The sequence below is a fragment of the Cryptomeria japonica genome, chromosome 7 (assembly GCF_030272615.1).
Source record: "Cryptomeria japonica chromosome 7, Sugi_1.0, whole genome shotgun sequence".
In the NCBI taxonomy this organism is placed as follows: domain Eukaryota; kingdom Viridiplantae; phylum Streptophyta; class Pinopsida; order Cupressales; family Cupressaceae; genus Cryptomeria; species Cryptomeria japonica.
The window spans coordinates 392,420,562-392,427,152 of record NC_081411.1 but is presented as its reverse complement, the minus strand read 5'-3'; the positions used below and the strand labels follow the sequence as shown (position 1 = coordinate 392,427,152).

Below are 6,591 nucleotides of genomic sequence, written 5' to 3'. Positions count from 1 at the left end.
ATTACAAATAAATTTATGATCAAATGTGTAAGGGGACGAGCTTTGTTAAAACATTGAATTCTCATCACGAAGACAAAAACTAAAATCCTAAAGAAACATCTAAGAAATTAAAATTAGTCTCATAATTGGATCTCAATTGATACTGAAATGAACAAAATTATGAGAAAAGACTAACTAAAATTATTCTTTGGTAAAGACAAACGTTACAGTATTAAAAAAAACATTCCAACTGGTCTGGAAAAAGTCTCCCTTCCAAAGGAATGTTTTTAATACAATTGAATTTTTTTATCCATAAAAGTGGCTCCTTCGGGCAAATCCAGTACCGTCTGAAAATGGCTATTGAGGGGCTCGTGCCCTCAAAATCATTTTAGGCGCTCTCAAAATAACTACGAGTAATCTAAGAGACTAATTTAGTAAGCACCCTGCTAAATCTGAAGTAGCAGTCAGGTTCTGTGATCTAGCCCTAGCTCTAAACAATGTCGAATTTTACATTGGTTTGGGACATTTTCTGATCCTAAATCTTAACCGGCCGGTGGGTTGTTAAGCACTTGAGCACCCAAAGTCATGATTAATCAACAGTGCACAGGGTTTATTTTTAGGGAAGCTTATCCCCAAACCCTGTAAATGTTCTCTCTACCTCCTGCAATTACATCATTGCAATGCCTAGATCCTATATATATTTCTCTTATTCCTCTCCTTTCCTAAGGCTTCAAGTAATTGCATTTTTGTGCTTAGGAATTGTATTTTGAGCTCCATTAAAGCAATGTCTCAGACTAGTCGTTTCCAACTTGATGGGATTTACAGCTTTTCAAAGCAGAAAACAGAGGTCGAGGGACTGAAGGAAAAGGTGCCAGGGATTGAGAAGGTTGAATTGGGCAAAGATAAAGTGGTTAAATTCGTGCATAATCCCAGTATAGCTGTTGCACAAATAAGTACACAGACTTAACCCATCATTCTATCTCGTACCTTGTTCAGCTTTTCTTTTTCATTCATTTCGCATATCCTAGCCTTTGTCTGCAGTAGCTTTTGAAAGACATGGGTTTCGTTTTAATTAATATAACTTTGAGGTCTTGCAGGTATAAGGAATCAGATAGGCCTCGGGGGTTTTTCAAAAATTAAAAATTGACATGGGTTTGCTTTAATGAGTCTAATTTAGGGGTTTTATAGGAACCCGGAAGCAGTAGGATTTTGGGCAATCTTCAAATAGGAGTTCTGTTTTTAATAAATATATAATTTTTGGATTTTTAAAATTTAAGGGATAGGGAAGGAGTTTGGAATTTTTCAAAAGATAAAAAAGAGTTGAGTTTTATTTTATTTGTTACAATCTTGAGTTTTTAAGATATAAAGAATTAGATAGGAAATTGGGTATATATATATGATATGGGAGCACAAGCCTTAGGCTGTAATCTCTTGAGGACTGTGGGATATCTTATCCACCAAATTCGCTAGGGTCTGGCTCTAGGCCTCATCCTTTATGATATGGGAAGCTTGCAGTCAGCAAGACTTGATCCCTGGTGGGTTCATTAAGAACTTTTCAACTTCAACAGCAGACCAGGGGTCCATTAGGTAAATAAAATTTTGGGTTTTTGAAGTATAGGAATTTGGGGTTCTCCAAAAGACTAAGAAAGATGTGAATTTTGTTTTAATAAATATAATTTTTGGGTTTTTTAAATATAAGGAATCAAAAAGAGTTTGGGGTTTTTCAAAAGTTTAAAAGCAGACATAACTTTTCTTTTAAAAGTTATAATCTTGGGTTTTTTAGATGTAGAGATCTTTGTAGGAATTTGGGATTCTCTAAAAGATTATAAAAGATATCGATTTTGCTTTAATAAATATAATCTTGAGTTTTTAGGTATTGAAATTGGAGTGGGAGTTTGGTGCTCTTCAAATGATTAAAAGTGATATATGCAGTCTGTTTTAATAAATATAACTTTTGAGATTTTAATATACAGGATACAGTGAAGGAGCTTAAGGTTCTTTAAAGATATTGGTTTTTATTTTAAGAGTTATAATCTTACATTTTTAGGTATATGAGTTTTGTTTTAATAGATGTTACTTTTGGGCTTTTTCAGTTATGAGGAATCAGGTAGGGTTGATTATTTTTCTGGCTATAATTCTCTGATTGAATGATGGTATACATTGTTTTGCTTATGTTGATGTATTATCCAGGAAAAGCTCTGGAAGATATGCATTTGCGTCCCAATGATGATCGAAATACAAAGAACTGATGATGGATGGTAAGCTACTCATTTCTGTTTATTTTCTTTCATCCCTTGTGAAATAGTCCCGAGCAGCAGAGGTGGCGAGGTTAAAGATCCATTGATCATATGATACTACTATTCTTAGTTTCTAGTCGTCAACGGGGCCCAATGAGCCCTAGAACCTTTCTGTGTAGTAAGGGTCTTCCGTGGATTTGGTTGATCCTAAATTTACATGGTAGATTTGAGCATTATATGCTATTTGGCACTGTTTCTGTTTGATGATATTTCTCTCAAGTCATCTGCTTGTATTTTAGGGTAATAATGAGGTACTGTTTCTTTATTATCTTATGAATTTTCCTGTTTCTATTTATTTTTGGATTCATTAGTTTCCATTTAGTGATTATTTTAATGAAGCCATCTATTTTGGTTTAATGGTTACTTTCAGACGAGCTTCAGATCCAGGCCCAATTATTATATGCTACTATTGTGTTTAGTTTCTGATAGGCCAGGGCACTCAATAAACCCTAGTGCCTTTTTGTGTAGTAAGGGCCTTTTACAGATCTGTCTGATTCTAACTCTACATCATAGTTTTGAGCATTGTTATATTGTTATAAGCTATTCATTTTTGTGTATTTTCTTTCATAATCTATTAAATAGTCCTTCTGAGCAGAGGTTGCAAGGTTAAGGATCCAATTAACATATGATACTATTATGATAGACCAGGGTAATCCATAAACCCTAGTGCCTTATTGTGTAGCAAGAGTCCTCTACAGATTTGGCTCATTCTGATTTTTCATGGTAAATTTAGAATAATTATATGCTATTTGGCACTGTTTGTGTTTGATGATACTTCTCTCAAAGTCATCTGCTTGTATTTAATGATAATAATATGAAATCTGGTTTTTTGATTATTATGTCGAGAGGCATCTACAATGACATCAAAATGTCCGTAAACAAAAATTCAATTTTGAAACAATTTGACATGCAAATGACAGGTAAATGCATGAAATATGTCATCTTTTGGTTTTTGTGGAGTTGTTATTTTATTACTCCAAATAAAATAGAACCCTTGCCACTTGTCTCCAACTATACGAAACCGTTACATTCAAATGATAGTGGAAGAGTGCCATACTTAAGCAACTCTATTATTATCCATATTTTTGAAATTCTTGTATACTACTAATATTGTTGTAATCATCAGATTCCCTTCTATTATAAGATATCTCTCGACATAATTTACCTATATTTTTTAAATGTAGATATACTAGTGATTACTTTCTGATGAGATTCAGTTCCAGGCCCCAGTTATGAAATAATAATATATTGTTTAGTTTCTGATAGTCCAGAGGACCCAGACCCTAGAGCCTTTTTGTATAGCAAGGGGCCTTTACAGATCTGTCCGATTTTAAATCCACATGGTAGTTTTGAGTATTGTTATATGCTATCTGGCACTGTTTCTGTTTATCAAAATTTCTCTCAAGTTGCTTCTGTTTATTGATTGCAATATTAAGTTCTCATGTTCGTTGATTACCTTTTGAATTTTCCTGTTTCTAGGATTCGTTATTATTTAATGATTGCTTCAGGGTCAGGTTTAATTAGTATATGATACTATTATGCTTAATTTTTGATACCTCGGATGACTTCATAAGCCCTAGAGCCATTTTTGTGTAATAAGACCCTTTTACAGATTTGGCTGATTCTAAATCTAATCTTAGATTTGAGCATTGTTATTTCACATATAGCATCCGATACTGCTTCTGTGTAATCCTGTTTTCATTCAATGATTGCTTCAGGGTCAGGTTTAATTATTATATGAAATCGTTATGCTTAATTTTTGATACTTCAGATGATTCCATGAACCCTAGAGCCTTTTTATGCGTTAAGAACCTTTTACAGATTTGGCTGATTCTAAATCTAATGGTATACTTGAGCATTGTTATGTCATATATACCATCTGACACTGTTTTTGTGTAATGCTTTTGCTTTCAAATCCTATGGTTTTATTTAATGATGACAATATAGAGCCCCCCTGTTACCAGTTGCTTTAGAGTTCCCCAGTTTCCATTAAATGATTAGTTTATGAAGTCCCTTTTCTGTATAATTATTACATTCTGATGAGCTCCATGACCAGACCCATTTATTAACTGAAACTATTATGCATAGTATCTGATACCCAGGGTTACTCCATAGTTTTGATTACTCAGTTTTCATAAAGATATTATTTTTTTGTTCTCTGCTTCTGTGTAATGATTAGTTTATGTTGAGCTTCAGGGGGGCCAGGCCTAAATATTATTTTTCTTTCTTCGAGCCGAGGGGAATTCCATAGGGCTTAAGAGTCTTTGTGTGTAATATTGTCCTTTTACAGATTTGTCGATTGGATTTGAGCGTAGCTATATGTTATTTAGCACTTCTTTGTTTTCATGAAACAATGACTTGTTGCTTATTGTGCAGGATCGGCCATATCTGATGGGTAGGGCTACTGTTTCAGTCATGAAATAAACAAATCCGTCCAATGATTCATGTTTCCTTTCGTTTTAATGTAATGACAGTATATCAATGAATCTCAAGAAGCTAAACAGGCAGCATGGATGTAATGATGTTTGCTAAGTATGTAATAATAGAGCAGTTGAGTTTAAAATTTATTTATTTTTCTTTCTATTGTGAGTTGAAAGTCCAAAATTTTATCCACCAGCACACGCTCGGCACGCGAATCTAGGCGGCCGTGACCGAATCTTGTTTTTTGTCATATATGCTTACGTGTTCAAAGAATGTAACAATTATTAGATTCAGATTCCATGTGCTGACTGGGTTTCCAGATTTTTTTGAGAGTACCTAATGATTTGATAATAACACGCTCCTGAAAAGTCGCGTGGTCGGTTTGCTCAGCCAATAAGATGAGAGCGGTTTTAAAGTTTGTCTCCCTTAAAATGGGCACAAAAGTTTGTTGTTATAGAAATTAATCTAAACAATATCATTGAAAATGACGTTTTCTTACGGATAATTAAAAGATGAGATAGAGAGTGGTACTTATCTCAATAATTAAAGGTTTAAGAAATAGATTTTAATATTTTGTTTAAAAAAATGGTCTTGTATGATTTTATTTAGGACAAAATTGGGACCACAGATTTGCACTTATGTTTTAGATTTATTTTAGTAATTTATCTATTCTGGTACATTATTTTTTGTTCGCTTGGGAGTACATATATGGATGGATATTTTTGTTAGGTTGTCATTTAATCAAATCATGAGGGTAGGGTAGTGTACTTTAATCAATTTTTTTGAAATTGAACAATATTGAAAATAATAAACATGCATCTCTAAGACATAAGTTAATATTGAATATTGAAAATAATATGTACGGGTCTAAAGATCTAAATTAAAATTGAACAATATTGAAAGCAATAAATATTATAATTTTTTCTTTTGCATCAAATCATAGTGTCTCTTTTTATTGATTACTCTCTAGAATGGTTGTATTGTTATTTTTGTGGATGTTTTTTCTATAATTAGAATGAATGTATAGACATTTTTAAATATTAGCAAATAACATCAAATCGCACCAAAAGTGTGTTTAGTTGATTCGAGGAATGCATAGGAGTATGCAAATGAATATGGTGGGGCTAATATGTAGGGATGTGTGTGTGTAAATAAATAATGAAGCTAGTAATGAGTCGGGATTCACACAATATCGTGACATTTGTCATTATACACATGTATTGTATTAAGTCATTACCTCAAAACATGTGCATACCAAATGGAAAACTATTTTCACCATTGTATTTTACCCCAACTTTCAAGTGCATTTGAATACTAAGATGAACATGTATCACATAGTATGTACCACTCAAAATTCATTTAGGATAAATGTTTTAATATTTGAGGGATATTTCCTTGGCGTTCATACGAGTAATGAATGCATATTCACCTTTCATGTAGAAGTCTTGTTTAATAAGACAAGTCTTTGTAAGCACCCATGTCTATTTGCATATGTGAACATATGAATTTTATCGATGGGATATGCCCCTACTAATAATTGATTGCATACATAAAATACGATGAATTATTTGAAGAACATTATTTGAAGACTGCAAATGGGAAGAACAGTGAAGTCAAGCAGGTATGGAGGAAGAAGCAAGAAGATGCAACTAGGGACTAGCACTGTGCATTCAATGCACAGGTGATATCTCCTAGTGCTTAAAAGGAGATGCAGGACCATAGGGGGAGTAACACATTGACCATATCATTCACCCCCTTAGTGGAAGAGGACAAGTTGAAGGACATGTTGTTGCTAGCATAAAGGAAGAAAATGAGATGGCAAGTGTGTGTAGTTGATGCCTTGGCTACACATCTACAGATGAGAGATGGATCACTGCTACATGTGTTAATGGAT

At 33.4% G+C, this 6,591-nt stretch overlaps 1 long non-coding RNA gene across 1 annotated transcript; it reads left to right on the top strand.

The window, feature by feature from the left end:
* The first annotated feature begins 242 nt into the window (after window positions 1–242).
* LOC131041856 (uncharacterized) lies at window positions 243–5,096 on the top strand. The gene is made up of 3 exons (XR_009105079.2): window positions 243–932; window positions 2,170–2,237; window positions 4,653–5,096. It is a non-coding gene; the product is annotated as an uncharacterized LOC131041856 (long non-coding RNA).
* The last annotated feature ends 1,495 nt before the right edge of the window (window positions 5,097–6,591 follow it).